This window comes from Trachypithecus francoisi, unplaced genomic scaffold (genome assembly GCF_009764315.1).
Source record: "Trachypithecus francoisi isolate TF-2019V2 unplaced genomic scaffold, Tfra_2.0 Lachesis_group4, whole genome shotgun sequence".
In the NCBI taxonomy this organism is placed as follows: Eukaryota; Metazoa; Chordata; class Mammalia; order Primates; family Cercopithecidae; genus Trachypithecus; species Trachypithecus francoisi.
In genome coordinates, this window is record NW_022681469.1 from 110,744,595 (window position 1) to 110,757,331 (window position 12,737).

General features: G+C 49.0%; 1 pseudogene; it reads right to left on the reverse strand.

Moving 5' to 3' along the window:
• Positions 1 to 332: 332 nt before the first annotated feature.
• On the reverse strand, positions 333 to 12,706 carry LOC117072199 (annotated as a pseudogene).
• Between the last annotated feature and the right edge of the window lie 31 nt (positions 12,707 to 12,737).

Consider the following 12,737-nt stretch of genomic DNA (forward strand, 5'->3'; position numbering starts at 1 on the left):
AGAAAAAAAAAAATGTGGGTGCCAAGACTCAAGACTGTGGTAGCTGGTCGGGCACAGTGGCTGACGTCTGTAATCTCAGCACTTTGGGAGGCCAAGGTGGGTGGATCACTTGAAGTCAGGTGTTCAGGACCAACCTGGCCAACATGGCAAAACCCCGTCTCTACTAAAAACACAAAAATCAGCCAGGCATGGTGGTTCACGTCTGTAATTCTAGCTGCTTGGAGGCTGAGGCAGGACAGTCACTTGAACCTGGGAGGCGTCAACTGCAGTGAGTCAAGATCAAGACACTGCCCTCCAACCTGGACAACAGAGCAAGACTCTGTCTCACAAAAAATAAAAATAAAAAAGGAGCATCTGGTGGGAGGTAGTGGAGGGAGAACTGTGGGTTTGGAAGTGGTGCCCTCCCCCGGGCCGTGCATTAGAACCAGGAGCACAGTTACATGGAGAACAACCTTACCTTGTCCGACATCCTCAGATCTTTGTCCCAGGCCAGGAATCTTTTAATGACAGGATCCTCTGTGATTAGAGAGCAGATGTCAGCGTGAGAAGTAGGACAGGGTTTCCATGGGAGCAGCAGGGCAGTGAGGAGAAGTGTGCCTCCCGGGGAGAAGTCTCAGGATTGTGGCCGCAGGTGAAGTTGATGGGAGAGGGGATAATGAGTTTCACTGGGCAAGGGAGAGAGGCTCCTGCTCTGAGACTCCCCTGGGAAGAGGCTGAAGGAGGCCCTGGGTGTGAGAATCTACAGGATGTGGGGCTAGGAATAAGCCAGGATGCCCTCCCAGCAGACCCGGAGGGACCGCTGCAGAGTCATAAAGGAATTCCCATCATTTCCTCATGAGACAGTCACATCAGGGTGTGACCATGGCTTTGGTATCCCCCACTATGGATGGAGACACTTAGGTTTAGAAAAGTTAGTAAAAGACATTAAGTTTCAGAGGGCACAGCTGAAACCGCTGTCTTTGTTTATTGATTTTGTTTTTCTTTATTTGATTTTTATTTTTATTTATTTATTTGTTTTGAGACAGAGTCTCTCTCTGTGGGAGACTGGAGTGCAGTGGCGCGTTCTCGGGTCACTGCAACCTCTGCCTCCCAGGTTTAAGCGATTCTCCTGTCTCAGCCTCCCGAGTAGCTGGGATTACAGGCATGAGCTACCATGCCCAGCCTTGGTATTTTTTTTTGAGACAGGGTTTTGCTCTGTCACCCAGGCTGGAGTGCAGTGGTGCAGTCATAGCTCACTGCACACTGAAAGTTGTGAGTTCAAGCAATCCTCTTGCCTCAGCCTCCCAACGTGCTGGGATCTCAGGCGTGAGCCACCGCGCCTGGCCCGAAACCAAGCTTTCTTATCCCAAGCGCTGACCTTTATCAAGTCTAGCCTAATCCTCTATCATCTTCTAAGCATCCCTCATTAGTGATCACTTCAGAGTCCTCCCACATGGAGAGCTCACCCAGTAGGGGCATATTTTTTCCATTGGAAAAGAGTGGCTATTGGAAGTTTCCTCTTTTTAGAAAGAACAGGATTGGAGGTGCTCTCTGGGGTGTCCTCCTACCAAGCAGCCTGTTGAAGGCCTCGTGGTGTTCGGGGAGCACGGGCGACACTCGCCGTCGCTTCAGCTTCATCTTGAGGCCACACAGCGTCTCCGCCACCCAGGTCTCCTCAGGCTCAGGGGCGAGCTCCTTCTCTGGCCCCTCCTCAGAGTGGTCCGACCACTCCCTCTTCCTTTTCCAGCAAAGGGACCTACATGAGGGGCTGGGATCTACCCCAGGGGCTGAGTAAAGAAACCAGACCACCGTGTAATGCTTCTGCAACTGATCACCTTAGACCCCGACCCCAAACCCCAAACCACTCTCCATCCTCCCCTGATCACCTTAGACCCTGACCCCAAACCCCAAAGCACTCTCCATCCTCCCCCACCTCGTAGACTGCTGGCTTCTCCAAGCCATCTTTCTTTCTGTCTGTCTCATCTGCTGAGCCCCATGTGCCGCTCCTTCTCCTCCCCATTCTCCCATTTCTCTGTCCTCGGAAGACTTTGTCCTTCCCTGGCCCCTGACTCTCTGAGTCCCTTCCTTTTTATTTATATTTTGAGACACAGTCTTTCTTTGTGGCCTAGGCTGGAGTGTAGTAGTGCGATCTTGGCTCACTACAACATCTGTCTCCCCAGTTCCAGTGATTATCCTGCCTAAGCCTCCAGAGTAGCTCAGATTACAGGTGCCCGCTATAACACCCAGCTCATTTTTGTACTTCTAGAAGAGACAGAGTTTCACCATGTTGGCCAGGCTGGTCTCAATCAAACTCCTGGCCTCAAGTGATCCTCCTGCCTTGGCCTCCCAAAGTGCTGGGATTACAGGTGTGAGCCCCACTACACCCTGCCTCAGTACCTCCATTCCTCCCACACACCCTCCTCACATGCTCCTTCTGATTTTGGGCCCTTCCTTCTTAATTTTTTTTTTTTTTTTTTTTTTTTTTTTTAGACAGGGTCTCCCTCTGTCACCCAAAATGGAGTGCAGTGGCGCTATCTTGGCTCAAAGCAACCTCCGCCTCATGGGTTCAAGCGATTCTCCTGTCTCAGCCTCCCAAATAGCTGGGATTACAGGCGTGCACCATCATGCCTGGCTAATTTTTGTATTGTTCGTATAAGTGAGGTTTCGCTATATTGGTCTGTTTGGTCTCAAACAGCTGACCTCAAGTGATCCACCCGTCTTGGCTTCCCAAAATACTGGGATTACAGGCATGAGCTACCACACCCAGCCTTCATTTTTCTTTTAAGACAGGGTTTTGCTCTGTCACCCAGGCTGGAGTGCAGTGGTGCAGTCATAGCTCACTGCAGCCCCAAAGTCCTGAGTTTAAGCAGTTCCCTTGCGTCAGCCTCCCAATGTGCTGGGATCTCAGGCATGAGCCACTGCACCTGGCCCAAAAACAAGCTTTCATATCCCAAGTGCCGACCTTTATCAAGTCTAGCCTAATCGTCTATCATCTCCTAAGCGTCCCTCATGAGTGATCACTTCTGAGTCCTCCCGCATGGAGAGGTCACCCACTAGGGGCATATTTTTCTCATTGGAAGAGTGGTTATTGGAAATTTCCTCTTTTTTAGAAGAACAGGATTGGAGGTGCTCTCTGGGGTGTCCTCCTACCAAGCAGCCTGTTGAAGGCCTTGTGGTGCTTAGGGAGCACAGGTGACACTCGCCGTTGCTTCAGCTTCATCTTGAGCCCAAACAGCGTCTCCACCACCCAAGTCTCCTCAGGCTCATGGGCGAGCTCTTCTCTGGCTCCTCCTCAGATTGGTCCGACCACTCCCTCTTCCTTTGTGAGCAAAGGGACCTACATGAGGGTCTAGGATCTACCCCAGGGGCTGAGTAAAGAAGCCAGGCCACTGTGTAATGCTTCTGCAACTGATCACCTTAGACCCCGCCCCCAAACCCCAAAGCACTCTCCATCCTCCCTAGCCTTGCAGACTGCTGGCTTCTCCAAGCCATTTTTCTGACTTTCTCCTCTGTCAACCTCATGTGCTGCTCCTTCTCCTCCCCATTCTTTTGTCTCTGTCCTTAGAACATTTCCTCACATCCTTCCCTGGTCCCTCGCTCTCTTGAGTCCCTCCTTTTGTTTTGTTTTGTTTTGTTATGTTTTGTTTTGTTTTGAGACAGAATCTAGCTTTGTCTCCCAGGCTGGAGTGTAGTGGTGCAATCTCAGCTCACTGCAACATCTGTCTCGCGGATTCCAGTTATTCTCCTGCCTCAGCGTCTCTGGTAGCTGGGATTACAGGTGCCTGCCATAATGCCCAGCTCAATTTTGTACTTTTAGTAGAGACGGGGTTTCACCATATTGGCCAGGCTGACCTCAAACTCCTTGCCTCAAGTGATCCTCCTGCCTTGGCCTCCCAAAGTGCTGGGGTTATAGGTATAAGCCACTGCACCTGGCCTGAATTTCTCCATTCTTCCCACACACCCTCCTCAGGTTCTCCTTCTTGACCTCTGACTCTTCTTTTTTTTTGAGACAGCGTCTCACTCTTTCACCCAGACTGGAGTGCAGTAGCGCAATCTCGGCTCACTGCAACCTCTTCCTTCCAGGCGCAAGCGATTCTCCTGTCTCAGCCTCCCGAGTAGCTGAGATTACAGGCATGCATCAATTTTTGTACTTTTAGTAGAGATGGGGTTTCACCATGTTGGCCAGGCTGGCCTTGAACTCCTGACCTCAGGTGATCTGCCCGCCTCGGCCTCCCAAAGTGTTGGGGTTACAGGCGTGAGCCACCGCACCCAGCCCCCTTTCTTCATCTTAGTCAGTCCTATCACATCTCTTCTTGCTCCAGTCCCCTCACCTGATGGTCCCGACACTTCATCATCCACCACCTCCTGGAGGGGATACCCCAAAGTGTTCGGCTGGGGGCTCTCCTCATCCTCGGGGAGCAGGGTAGTGATCTTTCCCAAAATCTGTTCCATCCCACAGAACATAGTCTCTGTTCTGTCCAAGGCTTTCTTCTGGACTCTGCTAGGAGCCAGAAGAGTGTGCGATGAATTCTCGAGGCTGGGAGAAGTCAGGAGTGGCAAACAGCTCTGAGAAGATACTGTTGTCCCTCTCAGCTCCCAGGCGCCGACGGAGTCTGGTCCTCCAATCAGGAAGGTTGGAATCTCTGATGTCATTGGCCATTCCAACCTGACAACCAGTTTGAAGAAAAACACATGTAACTGCCAGACTGATCTCTTGTCCCGGAGATCCTGGGTGAATGGTGTCTCCTACCACTGTCCCGACCTCAGACCACTGTCCAAAAGCATCTTCAATGTCTCTGTATCACTTTGTTCCCTGTCCCAGCAGAGGCTGTGTTCTCTCCACTCAAAGCCTGAAGCATGTTGGGGTCTCCTCTTCTCTGTACATGCCCATTTCAGAGTCCAGTGTGTTGGGAGAGGGAGCAGGGTGGGAAAGAACTAGGGGAAGCAGAAACAAAACCTGACAAGAGTGAGATGATCATGTACAAGAGATCCCAGGAACATTGACTCAATGAAAAAGTCACATGAGAGCACTCAATTTGGCAGAGCTTTTCTGCCAAATGTTCACTGACATTCACTGTCCGAGATTCTGTACTGGGGGTACACGCATCCTCTGCCCTAAGAGGAGACATTTTGAGGCCTGAAAATCATAGGAATCTGCCCATGAGCTCACACATATTTCCACTGGTGTCCCCAGTTTCAGGGAGTCCATGGATTACCTAAAGCCAGCCCCTCTAGTTCGGCTAAGAAACTCTAGTCTATATATCACGTTTTCTATCATATGTATTGCTCTGAACTCAGAAATTTCCCTACCGTTTATGGATTCTGTGAATAAAATATCACATGTACAAAATGATAAATCAAAAAAATCTCAGCTGTGTGCAGTGGCTCGTGCTTGTAATCCCAGCACTTTGGGTGGCCAAGGGAGGAAGATTGCCTGAGGCCAGAAGTTCAAGACCAGTGTAGGCAACATAGCAAGACCCCCCATCTCTAAAAAAACAAAACCAAACCAAATTAGCCAGGTGTGGTTGTTGGCACTTGTTTTCCAGCTACTTGGGAGACTCACGCGACAGGAAGATGGCTTGAGCCCAGGAGTTGGAAGCTGCAGTAAGCTATGATCTGGCCTTCACACTCCAGTCTGGGCAATACAGCAAGATGTTGTGTCAAAAAAAATTTTCTGATAAAAAATAAAAGTTGTATGACATTCAGAGACCATCCGAAAAACCTGGGGGTTCCTGGCCAGGCTCCATGGCTCATGCCTGTAATCCCAGCACTTTGGGAAGCCAAAGTGGGTAGATCACTTGAGGTCAGGAGTTTGAGACTAGCCTGGCCAACAGGGTGAAACCCCATCTCTACTAAAAATACAAAAAAATTAGCCAGGCATGGTGGCGGGTGCCTGTATCCCAGCTACTTGGGAGTGCTGGGCTGGAGAATCACTTGAACTCGGGGTGCGGAGGTTGCAGCGAGCCAAGATCGCACCATCGCACGGCAGCCTGGGCAACAAGAGCAAAACTCCATCTGAAAAAACATAACCTGTGAGTGAGTCCCACATGGCTTCCTAACGGGCTGCGGCTCTTCTAGGAGTCTCTCGCTCATGGGAAAGGCACAAACTGAACGAGGAAGCAGATCCCAGTGCTGTGGAAGTCCCATTGTTAGGAAGCTCTGCTTTTCTAGAATTCAAATTTGCATTCATGACCCTCTAAACCGTCAGAGCTGGGTGGTCTTTCTACAACAAAACAGTTTGCTGTCTCTCTCCTAGTTAAAAGGCTTTCAAAGATTAGAAGATCAATGTTCTGACCCCATTAAAATTTCTCTTTTGTGGAATGAAAAGCTCTGATTTAACTCATCTTCAAGCCTGGTTTGCATATTCCTCTCTCTTCTGGCCACCTTGTCTAGACACACTACACTGAGGCAGTGCCCATCTTACATGATGTTGACACATTGTCAAAAAATGGGCAAACCAGGCATGGTGGCTCATGCCTATAGTCCTACCACTTTAAGAAGCCGAGGCAGACAGATCACCAGAGGTCAGAAGTTCGAGACCAGCCTGGCCAACATGTTGAAATCCGTCTCTACTAAAAATACAGAAAAAACTGGCTGGGCTTTGGGGTGCACATCTGTAATCCCAGCTACTTGGGAGGCTGAGGCAGGAGAATCACTTGAACCTGGAAGGCAGAGGTTGCAGTGAGCCGAGATTGCGCCACTGCACTCCAGCCTGGGTGACAGAGTGAGACACCATCCCAAAAAAAAAAAAAAGGCCGGGCACGGTGGCTCAAGCCTGTAATCCCAGCACTTTGGGAGGCCGAGACAGGTGGATCACGAGGTCAGGAGATCGAGACTATCCTGGCTAACACGGTGAAACCCCGTCTCTACTAAAAAATACAAAAAACTAGCCGGGCGTGGTGGCAGGTGCCTGTAGTCCCAGGTACTCTGGAGGCTGAGGCAGGAGAATGGCGTGAACCCGGGAGGCGGAGCTTGCATTGAGCTGAAGTAAGCTGAGATCCGGCCACTGCACTCCAGCCCGGGCGGCAGAGCGAGACTCCATCTCAAAAAAAAAAAAGGCTAGCCCAGATTTGGTCTGATACATTCAGAAAAAAAGCAAAACAGCCACCTCTGACCTTTTCTTTTCCTGCAATGATCCATACAACAATGGCTGTAGGTATGCTGCCGAAATATCATTCAAGTGAAACAGAAGGGCTTTCCTGGCCGGACACAGTGGTCACTCCTGTAATCCCAACACTTTGGTTGGCCAAGGTGGAAGGATTTGTTGCGGCCAGGAGTTCAAGGCTGCAGTGAGCTGTGATCCCACCAGTGCATTCCAGGCTGGGCATCAGAGTGAGGCCTGTCTCTAAAAAACCCTTCACTCCCCAAAAGGATTTGCAAATACCAGCCTTTCGGGATGACATGGAGGAACATTAAGATACAGATGCTGGGACCCAGCCCTATTGATCGTAGCTCAGAAACTGAGGTGGGGCCTGATTTAACTCCATCACTGGAATCCATTCAGATTTAGAACTTTCTGGGTTGGACAGTGCAAGAGAGATCATAAAGCAAAGTCACTGTGGACTGAAATGAGCAGACAAGGTTTTCTGAGCGTGGTGAAATATGATCTGGGCCTCACTTAGGAGGGCTGTGGCCAGGCCTTGAGTCCTCGGCTCAGTGGGACCTTCTGAAACAGCCTCCAAGCTGCGCCCCCACTTCCTTTGCTGTTGGATGACCCCCTCCAGCCGCTTTGGTGCTGATGGGAATAAGTCGACCTGCAGCGGAAGGTCAGCCCGAGTCTCAGCCCAGCAGCCTCCCAGCACCTGACCGGGCTCTGGTCATGCTGCCGTCTCTGCGGTTCTCTGCGTAGTCATGGTTTCTGTACCTTGAAGAGAGCTTCCCCTTCTGGGACCCAGAAACCCTGGAAACCCTGAGGAAAAAAACGAATGAAATTACTGAAGACAACTCTGCGGCGGGGAGATGGAAAACAGGCTCTGTTTTTGTTTTTGTTTTTGTTTTTGAGACAGAGTCTCGCTCTTGTCGTCCAGAGTGGATTGTAATGGCTCAATCTTGGCTCACTGCAACCTCTGCCTTCCACGTTCAAGCGGTTCTTGTGCCTCAGCCTCCAGAGCAGCTGGGACAATAGGCACAAACCACCATGCCCAGCTAATTTTTGTACTTGTAGTAGCCATGTTGCCTAGGCTGGTTTCAAACTCCTGGTCTCAAGCAATCCGCCTGCCTTGGCCTTCCAAAGTGCTGGGACTACAGATGTGAGCCGCCATGCCCAGCCCTCACTGTATGGATTTTCTAAAAAAAAAAAAAAAATTAAATTTATCTTATTTGGCCAAAAGGTAAATTAACCTTTTTGCCTCTCTTTTAAAGAGTATTTCCTTGATAAACCTTGTAATATAAATAACTTATTTTGTGCCTTTGATATGTATCTAAATCTTTTAAAAATGTAAATGAACGGGCCAGGCGTGGTGGCTCAAGCCTGTAATCCCAGCACTTTGGGAGGCCAAAACGGGCGGATCACAAGGTCAGGAAATCGAGACCATCCTGGCTAACCCGGTAAAACCCCGTCTCTACTAAAAAATATAAAAAACTAGCTGGGCGAGGTGGCGGGCGCTTGTAGTCCCAGCTACTCGGGAGGCTGAGGCAGGAGAATGGTGTAAACCCGGGAGGCGGAGCTTGCAGTGAGCTGAGATCCGGCCACTGCACTCCAGCCTGGGCGACAGAGCAAGACTCCGTCTCACAAAAAAAAAAAAAAAAAAATGTAAATGAACGTCTTGCCAACATTACAACCCAGGAATTTTTATTGTTGTTGGAGACAGAATCTCGCTCTGTCACTTAGGCTGGAGTGCATTGGTGCGGTCTCGGCTCACTGCAACCTCCACTTCCCGGGTTCAAGCAATTCTCCCATCTCAACCTCCTGAGTAGCTGAGACTACAGGTGCCTGCCACCATGCCTGGCTAATTTTTGTATTTTTATTAGAGACAGGGTTTTACCTTGTTGGTCTGGCTGGTCTTGAACTCCTGACCTCAGGTGATCTACCTGCCTTGGCCTCCCAAAGTGCTGGGATTACAGGCGTGAGCCGTGGCGCCCGGCCACAACCCAGGATTTTTTTTCTCAAGAGCCTGAGAGTCTTGTCTTTGAAATGTAACACTCGAGGAAGATAGTGTCCCTATCCTCCTGTTGCCTAGAGAGTTTAGCCTAGGCACCTTGAGCTGTTACTACCTGCTTGTCAAGGAGATATGAGAAGTTTTATTTTTTCATCGGATACAGATAATTAACTAGCATGGATGGCCACCTTGATTTCCAGGTGAATTTAGAAGGAGTGTTTAAGAATGCATAGCAGGCCAGGCACAGTGGCTCACACCTGTAATCTCAGCACGTTGTGAGAGGCTGAGACGGGCGGATCACTTGAAACCACACAGAAATCAAAAGAAGGAGTTTGAGTCCAGCCTAGCCAATATGGCGAAACTCTTTCTCTACTAAAATACCAATATTAACTGGGCATGATGGCACATGTCTGTAATTCCAGCTACTTGGGAGGTGTAGGCACAAGAATCACTTGAACCCAGGAGATGGAGGTTACAGTGAGCCAAGATCACACCACTACAGTCCAGCCTGGATGACAGAATGCGACCCTGTCTCAAAAAAAAAAAAAAAATGCATATCAAGTCCTTTTACATGAGGATGAGTTACTGTTTATCTTGAGATCATACATGAGGATGAGTTACTGTTTATCTTGAGAGCATGTATGCAATGGATTGTATCTGCCAGGCTGAATAAAAAGGAGGCTTTGGCCAGGCGCCATGGCTCACGCCTATAATCCTAGTACTTTGGGAGGCCTAGGTGGGCGAATTACAAGGTCAGGATTTCGAGGCCATCCTAGCCAACATGATGAGACCCCGTCTCTACTAAAAATACAAAAAAATTAGCCAGGCATGGTGGCACGTGCCTGTAGTCCCAGTTACTTGGGAGGCTGAGGCAGGAGAATCACTTAAATGGGGGAGGCAGAGGTTGCAGGGAGCTGAGATTGCACCACTGCACTCCAGCCTGGGTGACAGAGCGCGACTGTGTCTAAAAAAAAAAAAAAAAAAAAAGGAGGCTTTACTTTATTTCTCTTTGCATCTCATTAATGGATCACCTGTGATGGGCATCACAGTCTGGTTTAACGCTTATTCAATAATAAAATTGTTTTCTTTATTTTCTGAGTTTGTGGAGAGAATATTCTAGGTTAACAGAATTTATTTATTTATTTTTAATGTATTATTTTTTATTTTGAGATGGAGTCTTGCTCTGTCATCAGGCTGAAGTGTAGTGGCGTGATCTCCACTTACTGCAATCTCCACCTCCCAGCTTCAAGTGATTCCGCTGCCTCAGCCTCCCAAGTAGCTGGGACTACAGGGGCGTACCACCACACCCAGCTAATTTTTTGTGTTTTAGTAGAGATGAGGTTTCACCATGTTGGCCAGGATGGTCTTGATCTCCTAACCTCATGATCCACCCACCTCGGCCTTCCAACCTTCTGGGATTACAGGTGTGAGCCACTGCGCCTGGCCTCAGAAGAATTTATTTTTAGTCTTTTCCTTACCAGTTTTTATGAAACAACTGGGCAAGAACACTGTTAGATTTCACCAAAAAATTGTGATGAATCGTTGTCCTTATGATCCCATGTTTGAAAATTGACATTTTAATTGTAAACCAAAAATAAAATTCTAAGCCCCCACAACTGACTGAATGGACTGCCCTGTTGGCCAACGGGATCCAAAATAAACATGAAAAACTAATTCAGGTCATGACGGGAAGGAGGGGATCGGACATACCTTGTCATACTCTCCTCCCGTCAGAGTTTAGGCACAGCTGACCAACATTAGCATTAGAATACAGGTCATAAGACTGACAAAACAGGCTCTTTGTATCAGTAAGATACCCAACTCCAACCAGACTCTGATATAGCACCACATGACAGATAGCAGTCCCTGAAGGAAATCATAGTATTTTACCCTATAATATATTTTCTTTGACACACTTTAAAATAGTCCTGCAAAGCCATCTCTTTGGGGGAAATTTGCATTCTGTAGAGAATCTCCTTCTCTTACACTTTTCTGGAGAGTCTGACACCTTTTAAGATCCAATAAGAGATATTTATCATCTATTCTCTCTGAAGCCTGTTCTGAGGCTTCACCTACATAACAAGAACCTTGGTTTCCACAATCCTCATTATCGTAACTCAAGCTTTTCTTTTCTTTCCCTCCTTCTTTTTCTTCCTTCCTTCCTTTCCTTTCTTTCCTTCCTTTCTTTCTCTCTTTTTCTCTTTCTTTCTTTCTTTTCTTCTCTGTTGCCCAAGCTGGAGTGCAGTGGCACCATCATGGCTCACTGTAGCCTCAACTTCCCAGGCTCAAGCGATCCTCCCATCTCAGCCTCCTGGGTAGCTGGGACTACAGGCAGGCACCACCACACCTGGATAATTTCTTTTTTGTAGAGGTGGGGGTCTCGCTGTGTTGCCCAAGCTGTCCTTGAACTCCTGGCCTCAAGGGATCCTCCCAGCTCACCCTCCCAAAGTGCTGGGATTACAGGTATGAGCCACTGCAATGGCCCATTTCTTTATGTAGTCTTCCAACTCTTCAGCCAATGCTTAACTCTGAACCAACTGCCAATCTTTGAATCTACTAGTGACCTGAAAGCCTTTCCTGGCTGACCCAATGTATACCTCCCATGTATTGATTGATGTCTTTGCCTGTAACTGCTGTCTCCCTGAGATGTATAAAACCAAGCTGTAACCCAGCCACTTTGGGCTCACGTTTTCCGGACCTCCTGAGGCTGTGTCACCAGCCATGGTCACTCAAACAGGCCCAGAATAAAACTCTTTCCAGACTTTGACTCTTCTTGGTCAACATAACCTAACCCTAAACATAATCCTCCTGGGGAAGGTAAGATCACAGGCATCTCTTTTCTTCAATTTGTGTATGTATTTCCTGATTTCTCTACAGTTTTTAGGCATTCGCTGTGTGATCTAGAAAAGCTATGGAGTCTTGCTCCGTCGCCAGGCTGGAGTGCAGTGGCGCGATCTCTGCTCACTGCAACCTCCGCCTCCCGGGTTCTAGTGATTCTCCTGCCTCAACCTCCCGAGTAGGTGGGATTACAGGCACGCGCCACCACGCCCAGCTAATTTTTGTATTTTTACTAGAGAGGGAGTTTCACCATGTTGACTAGGATGGTCTCTATCTCTTGACCTCGCAATCCGCCCGCCTGGGCCTCCCAAAGTGCTGGGATTACAGGCGTGAGCCACCGCGCCTGGCCACAAATTCTGTTTTTTCTTCCTTGGAAAGCATCGCTGGGCATTTATCCTGTCGTAGTATTTGAGTGAAACTTATCTTAGCATTTCAGCGCAGTAACCATGATACACCCTTTCCTTTCCTTCTCCTTATGGGAAACTCGGTTCTAACCCAGAGGCCTTGGGCTCCAAGACCCAGTCAGGCAGCCCTGGACTGGACCCTAAAAGGGAGTAAAAACAAATGCGAAGTTCAGTCCGGGGTTCAGGGCTGCCAAAGCTCATAGCCTGGAGCTTCTTACCCTTTAGGCGGGGTAGAGACATTTAAAACGGCCCCTAAACTTGGGGGGCGCATAGGCTCATGGGAAATTGAGTCCGATACTTGTCCTGGGCCCAGCGGCGGCCCTGGGAGGCGGACTTCCGGTGCAGTGCTGCGCGTGTGCACCTCTCCATGTGTGCGTGTTCGCGCATGCGCGCCGCCGCCGCCGCAGCAGCCGCACTG